The following is a 16201-nucleotide window of genomic DNA, read 5'->3' as shown; positions in this document are numbered from 1 at the left end:
GTAATATTGTAAACTTATTCACCCAAATAAATTCAGTTTGTCTCATATTTTTGTCCATGGGTGTTCTTGCTTATTAATAAAGGTTTGTTTGATTATTGCTGTTGCCTCTATAATTCTGAGTGTGGTTTTTAATTCCCAAACCATTTTAAGCCAGCAATATAATAATTTTTAAACAACAGTTAACATAAATAAAACAATGCAGCATGTTGGGTAAAACATTTAATATTTAAGCTAGAGTGGATAAATCAGAGATTTGATACATCTAAATATGCTTATTTTCCTACACTCAAAAAAATGGTTTTGTGCCACTGTTCATTTTACCCAGGTATTTATTGTTAAAACAACACAAGTATGTTTCTTTTTCCGCCAAAACACTATTGTATTGTGCTCTATTAATTTAAACTGTTTAAGTTTCCATTTTACTTAATTATCAATCGTTAAACTAATGTAAACAGTTTAATTTTGCCATTCAAAAAAACAGATATGACGTTTCCAACGCATTTGATTAAGACGGTGTGAAGAAGATGTGTCATGCGTCAGAGCTAGAAGTACCAGTCAGGTAAGAAAAGTTTTCTTTGTGTCAAGTCAAAGTCTTTAATTTCTGTAAGTGATTTTACTATGCCTTTAGTGTTGTTTTCCAGCTGAGTTTAACTGGTATATTGCGCCGTTAATAGATCATTTCGTGCGTGAAAAGCGCATATGGACTGCACAGTAAAATTTACAGAGCAAAATTAACTCTATTCAGAGAACATTTGGTCCCTCTCCAAATATAGTTAAATTAACACTGAAGCAGATTTAAAGTTGATAAGATAATTAAATGATCAATTAAAAGGTGATTGACCATTAGTGATGAACACCTGCTGTTAACAAGCAGAATCACTGAAGAAAAGAGAAACACAAGAACTATAAGTGATTTCAGCCACAGATTAAATCAACTGAAATAAAAGACATTAAATCTCTCAAAATCTGATTAAACAACTCCACAAACAGCATCACCAGCTTCAGTCATTACTAAGCAGACTAGCTTAATTGTAATAATAATAATTAAAAAAAAAAAACATAATGCCACCATAATTGTGGTCAAGGTTTGCTTTAGTTTGTCTCTTGACCCTTTTAATAACTTACAATAATTTTGTTTCAAATCAAACATTTGTGTATTTACAAGACACAGAGGACTATGGCTATGACCATCTGATCTGGATATGGACTGGATCTGGTGGTTAAGGTGACTTCGGAAAAAGAAAGAAACAGACTAATATTAGTGTAGATGCCATTCTTCTGACGATGCACTGAGTACATTGGGTGTTATGGGAAGTGTTCCCGGTTCCGGTTGACCTAATTAGTACAGCCTAACAATTCTTTAACGGATTTGAATAATAGAAATGTGTTAATGTGTTATGTGTAAGCAAGGTTAAAGAGATGGGTCTTTAATTTAGATTTAAACTGACAGTGTGTCTGCGTCCCGAACAGTGTTGGGTAGATTGTTCCAAAGTTTGGGTGCTAAATAAGAAAATGATCTGCCGCCCGCGGTTGATTTGGATATTCTAGGTATTATCAAATTGCCAGAGTTTTGAGAACGCAGCGGACGTGAGGGACTATAATGCGATAAGAGCTCACTCAGGTACTGAGGAGCTAAACCATTCAGGGCTTTATAAGTAATTAGCAAGATTTTAAAATCTATACGATGTTTAATAGGGAGCCAGCGCAGGGCTAATATGATCATACTTTTTGGTTCTAGAAAGAACTCTAGCTGCTGCATTTTGGACCAGCTGGAGTTTGTTTATTAAGCGAGCAGAACAACCACCCAATAAAGCATTATAATAATCTAATCTTGAGGTCATAAACGCATGAATTAATGTTTCAGCATTTGACATTGAGAGCATAGGTCATAATTTAGATATATTTTTGAGATGGAAAAATGCACTTTTGCAAATACTAGAGATGTGGTTTTCAAAGGAAAGATTGCGAAGAAATATAGAGCTGAGTATCATCAGCATAACAGTGAAAGCTAACACCATATTTCCTGATGATATCACCCAAGGGTAACATGTAAAAAGTAAAAAGTAATGGCCCTAGCACTGAGCCTTGCGGTACTCCATACTGCACTTGTGATCGATATGATACCTCTTCATTTACTGTCAGATAAGTACGATTTGAACCATGCCAATGCACTACCACTAATGCCAACATAATTTTCAAGTCTGTTCAAGAGAATGTTGTGGTCAACCATATCGAACGCAGCACTAAGATCCAGTAGCACTAACAGAGAGATACAACCACGATCGGATGATAAGAGCAGATCATTTGTAACTCTAATAAGACCAGTCTCAGTACTATGGTACGGTCTAAAACCTGATTGGAAATCCTCACAGATATCATTTTTCTGTAGGAAGGAAGATAATTGTGAGGATACAACCTTTTCTAATATCTTTGACAGAAATGGGAGATTCAAGATAGGTCTGTAATTAATTAATTCGTTGGGGTCAAGTTGTGTTTTTTTTTAAATGAGAGGCTTAATAGCAGCCAGTTTGAAGGTTTTGGGGACATATCAATGACAGTGATGAATTAATAATATTTAGCAGAGGATCTATGAGATCTGGAAGCAAGTCTTTTAGTAGCCTAGATGGAATAGGGTCTAGCATACAAGTTGTTGGTTTAGATGATTTAACAAGTTTATACAATTCTTCCTGACCTATAGTAGAGAATAAGTGGAACTGTTCCCCAGGAGATCTATAGCACATCTGATGCGATACTGTAATTGATGGCTGCATGGTGACAATTTTGTCTCTAATAGTATCGATCTTGGAAGTAAAGTAGTTCATAAAGTCATTACTGCTATGCTGATGGGCATAGTCTACGGTGACCGGGAGGGGACACCTTCGGTTCACTTAAGTTTGTCGTGGCCAAAGATAAGATATTAATTCGTGGGAACATCCTATCAACCTGTGGGAACATCATATTATGTCGTGGCCACGAGATAAATTTGTCGAGGTAACAACATCCTTATGTCGTGGCCACTAGATGCTATGATGAGGGAACGACATCCATTTCTCGTGTCCACGTCTTATTATGTTGAGGAAAGGACATGCGCTTCTCGTGGCCACGAGATTAATGTGTAAACAAACCTGCGTGACCATAGTAACCGGGGATTATCAGAGATATATTTATTAATATTTTATTTTTGAATTTAAATATATTAATTATTATAGAAATTAATATATTATTAAATGATTATATTAACAACAGGGGATGCTGTCTATGTGAATGCTGTCTGTGCGCGATGCATTCGAAAGAGGTTTATCATTAATAAATATTACCCAAAGTACATCAAATAAAATAGGCCTACAAGATATTTTATGCAACCTTCTATTATTATTATTATTATTATTATTATTATTACTATTAGCCTATTATTTTATTTTCGTTAATGTTCCATCTCTTTACTTAACGTTCTATATGTAAATACTTTAAATGCTCGACATATGTTATATGACTGGGATTTTTACTGGAATGCAGTTTAAACGTTGAATTATATTTTATTTTGTTTCGTCTAATTAATAACCATAATAACAAAAGAGGATCAGATAATGGATTTACAAGACTGTGGGATGCATGAAATGTTTGTAGGACTTTTTGATATACTTTATGTAATATTTATTAATGATCAACTTCTTTTGAATGCTGTCTACATCAGGCACAGGCAACATTCACATAGACAGCATCGCATAATATAGTCATTTAATATTGTATTAATTTTTATAATAATTAATGTAATAATTCCTTAATTCAAAATAAAACATTAATAAATCTATCTCTGATAATCCCGGGTTACTACTCGTGGCCACGAGAAGCGCATGTCGTTTCCTCAACATAATAAGACGTGGCCACGAGAACTGGATGTTGTTCCCTCATCATAGCATCTCGTGGCCACGACATAAGGATGTCGTTACCTCGACAAAATTATCTCGTGGCCACAACATAACATGACGTTCCCACGAATTAATATCTTGCGGCCACGACATAATATCACGTTCCCATGAGTTGATATGTCGTGGCCACGACAAACTTAAGTGAACCCAAGGTGTCCCCTCCCGGTCACCGTAATAGTCAGTGCCTGTTGGTTCTTTATTTTTTGTTAACTTAGCGACTGTATTGAATAAATACCTAGGGTTATGTTTGTTATCTTCTAAAAGAGTCGAACAGTAATCAGATCTTGCCGATTTTAATGCTTTCCTATATGATAGGGTACATTCACGCCAAGCAGTACGAAAAACCACTAATTTTGCTTTCCTCCAGCTGCGCTCCATTTTCCGGGCTGCTCTCTTTAGGGCTTAAGTGTGCTCGTTATACCACGGGGTCGGACTGTTTTCCTTAATCTTTCTTAGGCGCAGAGGAGCGACCGTATATAGAGTCCTGGAAAAGAGAGAGTCAGTAGTTTCTGTTACATCATCAAGTTTTTCTGAGCTATTGGACATGCTGAGGAATTCAGATAAGTCAGGAAGATTACTCAGAAAGCAATCTTTTGTAGTAGAAGTGATGGTTCTACCATACTTGTAATAAGGTGTTGAATTTACAGTTTTAGTTATCTGAAGTATACACGAGACTAGATAATGATCAGAGATATCATCACTTTGCTGCAGAATCTCAACGGCATTGACATCAATTCCATGTGACAGTATTAAGTCTAGAGTATGATTTCATTATCGACATGGGTGTTAAAGTCACCTACTATTAAGACCTTATCTGTAGCTAACACCAGCTCAGATATAAAATCAGCGAATTCTTTAAGAAAATCTGTATGGTGCCCTGGTGGCCTGTATACAGTAGCAAGTACAAACATCATGGGGGATTTATCATTAACACTTGTAGATAATGTTACATGAAGCACCATTACTTCAAACGAGTTATACTTGAAGCCCGCTCTCTGAGAAACACTGAAAATATTGCTATAAATTGTAGAAACACCACCCCCTTTACCTTTTAGACGTGGCTCATGTTTATAACAGTAATCATGAGGAGTAGACTCGTTTAAGATAATGTAATCATCTGATTTTAGCCAGGTTTCTGTCAAACATAGCACATCTAGGTTATGATCAATGATCATATCATTTACAAAAAGCGCTTTTGTAGAGAGGGACCTGATATTCAAAAGGCCAAGTTTTATCAAGTATTTCTCTGTATTATGTACATTTTTTATTTGTTGAACGTTGATTAGATTGTTACTCTTAAATTGGTTTGAATGTCTTTTGTATTGTCTAGCTCAGGGAACAGACACAGTCTCTAGCATGATATCTAGGTGAAAGGGTCTCTATGTGCTGAGAATTAACTGATTTTGGTGACGTGAGGCGGCTAGCAGACGGTCGGATTAGCCAGTCTGTCTGCTTCCTGACCTGGGGAGGAGCGTCTCGCTGCAGCCTGCGGTGGACATCCAACCCCGCCCACATCCAAGTGCGACGTCACAAACCACACCCGTGTCCAAATACGTCACATTCATTCATTTATTGTGAAACAGGAAGAAGCGTCGATAAGAAGATAATTCGTATTGTTTGCTAACCGCTAAAAAGAAGTTGTTGTTTGCCGTGTGGGTAAGTAAAATATATATCTTTGATCTTCACCATAAGTGAAAACATTGACAACTTTTAAGAATGTGTGCGTCGTTGTGTTCATGTACATAAACAAAAGTTCGGCGCGCATAGTACGTATTTTAAACTTCACACAGACACGTTATTAGATACACAGACACTTAGCTAACAACAAATTTACATATATATATATATATATATATTAACGTTATATGTGTGCGTGTGTGGGTTAGATGAGTGTTATGTGTTTGTGTTTTGGGGAACTGCACATTCATTCAGCATTCATTTTATGTCGTCTTAAGAACATAAGAATCTGTGCACTGCGTGTGTCTCTATCTGTCTGTGTGTATACTGTACATGTGTGTGTACGTCTGTGTGTGTGTATACATACATAGGTGTGTGTACACACACACACACACAAATATACACACATATATACATACATGTGTGAATAGATAGATAGTGCACTATCTATCTATCTACGTCGTATGACATAAAGTGAATACTGAATCAATGTGCATTTTTTTATACCCTGACCCCCACACAATACAGTCATCTCACCCACTCAGACACACACACACTTCATCCCTCTCACACTTATATACTTACCTGGCCCCCCACACAAAACACTCACATACATATGACATCTTTAATGATAAACACTGATCACAGTACCCATGGACAGTAAATCAGATGAGTAACCGCATCATTTCACTACGTCTTGCTGGATAATTCTGTGTATGTCACAAATGATCTTTTTATTCTTCTATAATAATGGAAAGATCACATAACGTTTGTCAATGTTTTTGTGCATTCTACACATTTTCAGTCCAAGCCTGATGCAGGGCAGTTCTGCCGGATTGAGGGGTCCCTGCTGCAGTTTTACCAGTAAAGAAAATGACTCATTACAATTCGCTTAAAGAACCACATAAGCCATGCAATGGTGCATTGAGGTATGGTGAGAGCATTTCTCTAGATATTGATATAGATAAATATATAAATCATACGTATGTTTGTATGTAGAAGGATGAGGTAGCCTAAATGATGAGGTAAATACTTTTTAGTGGACACATATATCTTCCAACACATATGTTCTCTCTATTTTTATCAGGAGCACCAAGAGGACATAAAGTGGAAGTTACCAAAGGTCCATCGTGGTGCTGGAAACGGAGTCGCTGTGAGTTATTCTGTGGGGTGGTGAAAGGTCCTGCCTTTCTACAGATGGACAGTAAAAATCAACAGAATGCCATCAAAGACTACCGGGGGGAGAATCGGATGAAGCAAGAGAGGTCTTTTTATTCATCTTTGAGTATCTGAAGGGGCTGGACACATTCCTATCAAATTGTCATGATGAACGAGGCCTCATGTCATGTCCTGTGAATAATCTTTCAGAGCAAGGAATCTCTCTGTGTAGCCTATGTATGTATGTATTGAAGGATCCTTAGATCCTTCCACGCAAATTATTGTGTTGTGTTTAAATTTTATGTTTGTTTTTAATTTTATTTATAATCATTTATTTATATAATTATTCATAATCATTTTACAATCATTAATTATTCACATAATTCATATTTAATTATTTATTTGATTATTAAGTATTTATCATTTATTCATTTATTCATATATATTATTCATTTATTATTCATTTACATGTTTATTATATTTTATATGTCTTACTATTTTTCTTGCTTATACATTTTCATTATTGTTCAGTTTCATGAGTGTGAGGTTTCATGAATTGTTTGGTCTAAGATAACGGGGATGTTTATGGAATTTCAAGGTTTATGGGATGTTGAGTCCGTTTGATATATCATTGTTCTTTGCTGTACTCCCCAGACGAAGTTTGAACATTGAGACATACGCAACTAAAACTGTTCAATAAATTCTGTTATACCTTTTTTTACCATCATCACTTCGTCTCCTGCTTCTGCTCTTTTCTGGCTTTCATCAATCAACTTCATAACTGACAGAAACCTGCTTGTTAGTGGGGTTGGGGTAACTACAGCTTGCTGACTAGTTGTTCTGTTACCAAAGACTGATATATTTCTGACGGGATCTGGTGTCCGGGGCTGGATCCTGATTGTCTGGCGTGTGGACCTGATCTAACAGTATGTATGTATGTATGTGTACTGCATGACAAGAACTGTTTGTCTGATCATTCAACTGTTCGTTCAATTGCTCAGACTTATATATTTGGAACAAATATTTTGTTAAACACAATCAGTCAAAAGTTTTTGAACAGTAAGATTTTTAATGTTTTTTTTTTTTTTAAAGAAGTCTCTTCTGCCCACCAGGCCTGGATTTATTTGATCCAAAGTATAGCAAAAACAGTAACATTTTAAAATATTTTTACGATTTAATATAGCTCTTTTTCTATTTTAAACAGTTTTCTATATTTCTATTAAAATGTAATTAATTCCATTGATTTCAAATATGACATTTAGCATTACTCCAGTCACATGATCCTTCAGAAATCATTCTATATTCTAATTTGCTGCTCGTTATTATTATTATTACTATTATTATTAAGTTGAAAACAGCTGAGTAGATTTTTTTTTTTTCAGGTTTCTTTGATAAATAGAAAGTTCAGAAGCATTTATCTAAAATAGAAATCTTTATCATCACTTATCTTTATCAGCATTTATCTGAAATAGAAATGTCTTTATCATCACTTTTGTTTAAGCTAAAACATCCTTGCTAAATAAAAGTATTAATTTCTATAATCTATTAATTCTATAATAATGTGTATATACACACACACACTGACTTAAAGCTTTTGAATGGTATAGTGTATATGTTACAAAAGCCTTTTTATTTCAGATAAATGCTGATCTTTGGATCTTTCTATTTATCAAAGAATCCAGAAAAAATGTACTCAACTGCTTTAAATATTGATGATAATCAGAAATGTTTGTTGAGCAGCAAATCAGCATATTAGAATGATTTCTGAAGAATCAAGTGACACCGAAGACTGTAATGATGCTGAAAATTTAGCTTTGATCACAGAAATATATTACACTTTAAAATATATTCAAATAGAAGCTTAAACTTTGTGTTATTGTGGATCAAATAAATGCAGGCTTCCTTAGCAGAAGGCTCTTTAAAAAAAAAAAAAAAAAAAAAAGAAAATCTTACTGTTCAAATGCTTTTGGCTGGTAGTGTATATTTTTGTAACATTTTAAATTGAATTATTTTTGTAAAATAATAAATATAAAATGCCCAAATAAGTAATGTATGTCTTTTAATTCATCTTTAAGTATGTGGAGGACCTGGACACATTTCATATCAAGTTGGGATGAACAAGGCCTGAAGATCAATGTCATGTTTAAACTATCAAAGCAATCAACCTCTATTTAGCCCATGTATGTGTAGCTACTGTATATGGAGAACTGTTGATTCTGTCATTTAAATGTTAACACTTTGTGATAAGTGGAACACTTAAAAAAAATAGCTGACAATTATACAATACCAACTTTTACAATAATGTTACATACTTTTACAATAAACATTACTGTCCCCTTTAAACATTACATTGCATTTAAAATTCGCCTAAAATCGATGGTAATAAATGTGAATTTATCTCATTACATAAATGAACAAGGTAAGGTTTAAAGGTTTTTATTAATAATCAGCCTAATGTAGTCAATGCAAGCGTATTACAGGCTATCATGATGACGCAATCAGCTCCGTATATTAGACATATTAAATTTATTAGATTTAAGTTGTGGCATTTTAGCCTAGACATCCTTTACACAAATAAGACAAGTGTATTAGTAAAACGAAGGACAATGGCCTATCATTTTATATAGATCCCCGAAACAACCGTAGGTTGCTTCGACATACTTCCGGGTTTCCCGGTATAGGGATTGGGGAGTCTCAAGGTGATGTATTTGATATGGGCGTGACTTTCGACGTCACGCTCGTACGCGGGCGGGGTTGTATCGGCGATGGGCGTGGCGTCTGACGTCATGCGTGGATGTGGGCGGGGTTGGATGTCCACCGCAGGCTGCAGCGAGCCCTACTTGGGACCTGGGCCCCAGTTAGTCAAGTGCAAACTCTAAGACTATATGCCATATTACTAGAGAGAAGAGCAGCACCACCCCTAGAGGGATGAAGACCATCTCTTTTCAACAGGTCAGGTCTGCCCCAAAAATTTGTCCAATTGTCTATGAAACCTGTTATTCTGCGGACACCACTTAGACATCCAGCCATTCAGTGACGACAGTCTGCTATGTATCTCGTCACCACGATACACAGGGAGGGGACCAGAGCAAATTACAGTGTCTGACATCGTACTTGCAAGTTCACACACCTCTTTAACATTATTTTTAGTGATCTCCGACTGGCGAAGTCGAACATCATTTGTGCCGACGTGAATAGCGATCTTACTGAATTTATGTTTAGCATTAGCCAGCACTTTTAAATTTGCCAAGATGTCAGGCGCTCTGGCTCCTGGTAAACATTGGACTATGATGGCTGGTGTCTCTATTTTCACATTCCGTACAATAGAATCGCCAATAACTAGAGCACTTTGATCAGGTTTCTCAGTTGCCCTGCTGCAAAGGCGAAGTTACCGGAACCGAACAGTGTACGGGACTTCCTGAGCTAGTCGCATCCAAAGCCGTATCTGAGGCCCTCACATTCTTACTATCCTCGATTAAAGTTTGGATGCGTGTCTCTAGTTCTGAAATCTTCTCTGTCAGCCTAACTATTTCCCTGCATTTATCACATGTGAATTCCTCGCTGCTGACAGAGATTGATAAACTATACATATGACAGGTGGTGCAGGTTACCAGAAAAGGAGAAGAAGCCATTACTCACCGTAGTTGTAGAATGATTTCAACTCACCACTGTTGTTTGATGAACTTGTGAAGAAAAAGCAGGGGGAGAAAGCAACAACGGTTGTAGAGGCGGATAGAAAAAGTAAAAGTGAATGGCAAGCTAACACACTGCAGGCACGCTGCACTCGGGGTTGTAGAATAAAAACTAGCGATCAACGAGAGCGAGGGGAAAAAAGGAAAGTAGATTTGAATAGAGAAGTGAGTGGGAACGCAAATGGCAGGCTAACCAGCAAACGGAACGCTAACGCACAGCATGGCGTCGCACTCGCGGTTATAGAATAAAAGCGAACGATCGGATTTGTTTGATGGATAATATCAGAAATCTGATGGGAAAAGGCTATATTGTATCACTTTAAACAACAGAAAGTAATAGTAAAATAGATAATCCTTCTGAAAAACGAAACTCCAGGGAGCTACAAATGCACACCACTGCAGCACGAGATTGGAAAATGGAAGTGGATAATCATTCAGCTGTGTTGTCACAACACAAAGAGTTTGCATAGATTCAAATAATTCCATTCATGTTCATCAAAAACAATTTGGTTGTGTGGAACCACTGTCCATAATTGAATTAAGTAGGTTTAAAGAATCATTTTTTTGAGTGTAGTATAAAAAAAATAAATAAATAAATAAAAAAAAGAAAAACAATCCTGTCCAGATTTAATTTATAGACACATAAATAGAAACCCTTTTTAACAGTTTTGTATGTAACGGCAAAGTGGTTATATTTCATTTCGTTTTTTTTAGTAAGTTAATTTAGAAAAACGTTTGGAGCATTTCTTTTGTTCATTAAATATACGTTTTTTTTTTTTTTTTTTTTTTGTTTTTTTTTAAATTAACGACCAAACGGTCAGCGGCAGACAGTGAGTTGATCATAGACTATGTTTAATCAGTTTTGTTTTCTCAAATCACGACCTGCCTAAAGCAAAATCTATATATATATATATATATATATATATATATATATATATATATATATATATATATATAACAGTTAAAGCATATAACAGTTAACTAACATTTGTAAACATTTTTTTTATTTATTGTTTTTTTATTATAAACAACAACAAAAGATATAAAATTGTAACAAGACATACAAATAAACAAAACAAATAACAATAATAATAATAATAATAATAATAATAATAATAATAATAAAAGCACTTGTAAGCAACAGATGCTGAAATGACGATCTGTTGCGTAAGATCGCGTGAGGCCCTCCCTCTGTCATGATAATAGGTGTGTTCGACTTAACGCAGCGCTACGCAGCTCGAACAACAGGCTCGTTTGAGATGAGCAAATTCTGCGCAGAATCGATCACCGGTGATCACCGCAAGATGCATGCCAGTTAGAAATGTGTCCGAGTTACGTCCGCCTTGCTCTGATGTCACGCTGACATGTGCCAAAAAACTCTCACAATGGTGAGGTGGCAGTGTCGGATTGCGCAGTCGGGCGCAGTAGCTCTCCACCGACTGCGCTGACCAAAAGCACGATGGAAAACGACTGGCTGATGACACAGCTTAAAGCTCATTGGTTCAGACAACCGTGATGTTGCCGTTCTTTTCTAAAATGTTTTATTTTTTTTATCTAATATCATGTGGTTATGTATTTAAATTATGCATGAATATTCACAAACACTATGCCTGTGCGATCTCTGCGTGAGATATGTGATTGTTGTCATATTTCTATAAAAATCTAAAATACACGTTTTTCGTATGGAATTAAATAGCAAGCACTTTGAGTGTCTTGTTCATAATATTTATTTTCAAACAGCAAAGCTGAAATTATATCATGTTTATCAGCAACACAGCACGTGAGTGTGATAAGACGATATCCGCCTTTGATCTCGTAGGTGTCTGTTTTACTTCCAGAGGTCAGAACTGTCCGTCTTGACTGCACTTATTTCACTCCTCCCCTCACTGCAGCCGCCTACTCTCACCTACATTTCAGGCGAGGCAAGGCGCATTTCAAACGAGCCTATTCTGACTTGAAGCAGTGCATGCCGGTTAGAAATTTTGTGCGATTTGAGGCGGCGTCAACACCTGTCATGTGTGCCATCAAAGTACCGCGATAGCGATTCGAGAGCAGCGACTGACTCAGCCGGCGCAGTTTCTCCAGAGCGGCTGCAGGAGCTCTGATGACCACATGACTGTTTCACGATTGGCCAGATTCACCGCATGACAACGATCATGTGTGTTTTGGGTTTATTCTAACATCCTCAAGTCTGATAATGCTGACAAATTTGTTTTTAGAACAATAAAAGTGTTTTTACTGTAGTCGCAATGTTATATTGAGTCAGATTTATCATAAAACACTGATAAAAGCATATATAACCCCACTTTATTAGTATTTAAACAGTATATGTTTATGTTGATCATTATTCTTGTTCAGATGGTGCTGTATTAAGCAGTATATGAAATGTGTTTCTGTTGCTCATGAATACTAATAAATCAATACTAATAAAGTGGGGTTATATATGCTTTTATCAGTGTTCCGTCATAAATCTGACTCAACATAACATTGCGACTACAGTAAAACACTTTTACTGTTCTAAAAACACAGATTTGTCAGCATTATCAGGCTTGAGGATTTTAGAATAAATCCAGAATCGTTGTTGTGCGGTGAATCTGGCCAATCGTAAAACAGTCACCAGAGTTCCTGCAGCCGCTCTGAAGAAACTGCGCCGGCGGAGTCAGTCGGCTGCTCTCGAATCTCTGTCGCAGTACTTTGATGGCACACGTGACAGTCACGAGGCGTCGGCGCCGCCTCAAGTCGGACAAAATTTCTAACTGGCATGCACTGCTTCAAGTCAGAATTTGATCGCGCTGCGCTGCGTTAAGTCAAACACACCTAATATCTTGTAGTGTGTGATGCATCACAATTTTCAAGTCTTGTAGTGTGTGCATGTTTAAGATTTCAGGGAAGATAATCTGCAAAGATTCTCCTTATGTGTGCGCTGCAACCAGATTTCATAATCGGGTAGGATTTTAAAAGTCTTGTAGTGTGAGCCCGGCTTTAGTTGAACTTTTGAAACTCTGCAGATTTTAACAAATAAGTAGATGACAAATCTATAATCTTAGTAAAATTTCTGATTATGTTGCAGACACACAAACACACACACACATATATATATATATATATATATATATATATATAACACATTTCTTGAAATTCTGCCTCTTTTTTGCGAACTCAGTCAAACTCTAAACACAAATCCGTAACTTCTAACTGAATTCCCCGAACTTACTATATTCAGGTCAAAATGAAGCTCTCCACTCAAAACAACTCAATCTTGCTGAAAAAAAACAAACTTTGCTCTCAAACATGACTCACAAACCCTCAAACGCACACACACTATAACACAGTTTTACACACTGATGAGATCAATTCAAAACAATACTACAAAAACTGGTTGCTTGGAAAAAAATAAAATAAAATAAAATTCACATGATGAACACAACAAATGTATGCATTTGCAAGTGTTTTAATCCTTAATTTATTCTACTGTAGAGTACAGCACAAAACAGCAAACAACAACAAAAATAATTATTCTGCCCCAGCATCCTCTCTTTGGTCTGGGACAGGCCAAAGAACCTCCTCAACATCACAGACTAAAATAGCAGCGGGGGTAAAATTCTCTAGCATGCCTGATCCAATCCTGGCACACATCAACTAAAATATATGAGACTGCTTGTTTTCTTGCCCTTGCCCTTCCTATTTCTCTTCCATGCTGTTGTCATCGTCTTCCTCCTTCTTCTCCTCCTCTTCCTCTTTAACCTCCTACTCTTCCTCTTCGAAATTACACATTACTGTATGCGGGATATTGATTAAAAAAGACCAGATAGAATTCACAGTTACACTTTTACTATTGGTCTGACAAAAAAATATCAAGATAAAAAAAAAAGAAAATACATTACAAAGTCATTGTGAAATAGAGAAGAAAAAGAAATATGGGCAAAGGCGGAAATATAAATTAGAAAGTTGATCAGGATTTGTAACTCTTGTGTTGTCCTCTGCCTATATATGCTTTCTAACTGAAGGTTCAGGAGATGTTGAGATGTACCTTTAAGCTATCTCAGAGAACTTTATCATTGGTTGATCTGTAGTATCTACATTAGTGAAAGTCAGTATTCACTTGAACAATTCATGGCAAATTTACAAAAAGTCTAACAGATATGTGTAGAATATGCTTGACAGTTTATGATAACTATTTCAAAAATTTTGCATTTACTGTAAAGACATATATGATGAGAAATTAAACTGTAAGCTGACTTTAGCCCTTTTATCTCCATCGAAGTTTCTGATTGGTGTGTGATAAATTTTGACTTCTAGTGTTTGCACTTGGGTAATTGTGTGCTAATTGAGCTCCAAATTTGCAGACTTAAGTGAACAAAATTGAATGCTAGTGCTTTCTAAATGACCACATAGTGTAAGCACTGAGAAATGTAGGGATTTGTGTGGAGAGTTTTGCCGTAACAGTTTACCAAATCTGTCTCGTGTTAAAGCAGGGGAATAGTGTTTATAGTTCAGGGAAATGGGTGTGCTTTTTGAAAAATGGCATTATGGTTTTGAAATCTTAGTTCAAAAGACTGGTTATAGTGTTTTAGCATCGAGAAAAACTGTAAAAATCAAATCTTTGCATAACTATGACAGAAAACACTGGCATCCAACAAAAACAGTTAATCTTAAAAAAATAAAGCATATGCATGAACCCAAATTGGAATAAATCAGTTATCGAATAAGCATGTGTCCTATTCTGTGTCGTAAACTCCTGGAACATTGGTGTCTCATATTTTAGAGCAGTCAATGCAATTTGGGAAAGAAATCAATCAAATCTGTATGTGTGAAAATATTCAGATGTAACTCCCTTTGTAATCATTAACATTTTCATAAGTAAGAGTAACTTAATTATACACTGTTTCTCAGTAACTGTAACAGATTAGTTACATTCATTTTGTAATTAATTTACACTCACTAAAAAATGTTGGGTTAAAAATAACCCAACTAGTAACCCAACTATGGGTTGGTATAGCACCTTCCCATCTATGGGTTATTTTAACCCAATGAATTGCTGGAATCGCCCCCCGTACCCAACTCCATCAGGACCCAGATTCTGGCAAGTGTAGACGTGGACCTTTTTTCCCTTTTGTCCCCAATTTTACTCTCACCTGCCAATCGCCAAATCAACTGCAGTGAATTTTCTGTCACCCTTAAAATTCAGCGCACAACCCCTCACGTATATTGTCATTCGCCGAATTCACCATTGCCTTCACCCGCTACACGTAAGTCATCTGTGCCGCTTTTCCCCACAGGAGACGTGAGCTCAGGGACTATCTCACAATAGTTGCTGAACTCGCGCTATCATGCGGAGGTTTCCACGTTTACACTTACCATAAGTTGTTTGTTGTTTGACGGTGCTCATGCCCGTCTGATTTCTCCCATCCAAAAAGCTGCAAATAAAAATTCTAAGCAATATTTATCGACTCCTGTAAATGTTTCTCATTTGTAGGCCCGCACGGAATCCGCGGCCGCAGATTTCCGCGGAAAACTCCGCAGATTGTAGCGCCCGCACGTCACTCTCTAACTGTACAACGAGCGTGCGCGTTTGAAGTTGCGCTGTTTGACGTGACGTATGTGAGAGTTTAGCGTACGATCAGTAACACATTTAAAATGTCCAAAATCAAACTAACTGCTGAAGAGTTAAAAAAACGTCATCTGTCTGCAAAAATTACGGCACGGGACAGAGCAAATGAATTCGGTAATGACTTTTATGAGGAT

The sequence above is a fragment of the Labeo rohita genome, chromosome 8 (genome assembly GCF_022985175.1).
Source record: "Labeo rohita strain BAU-BD-2019 chromosome 8, IGBB_LRoh.1.0, whole genome shotgun sequence".
In the NCBI taxonomy this organism is placed as follows: domain Eukaryota; kingdom Metazoa; phylum Chordata; class Actinopteri; order Cypriniformes; family Cyprinidae; genus Labeo; species Labeo rohita.
This window is presented reverse-complemented; position numbering follows the sequence as displayed.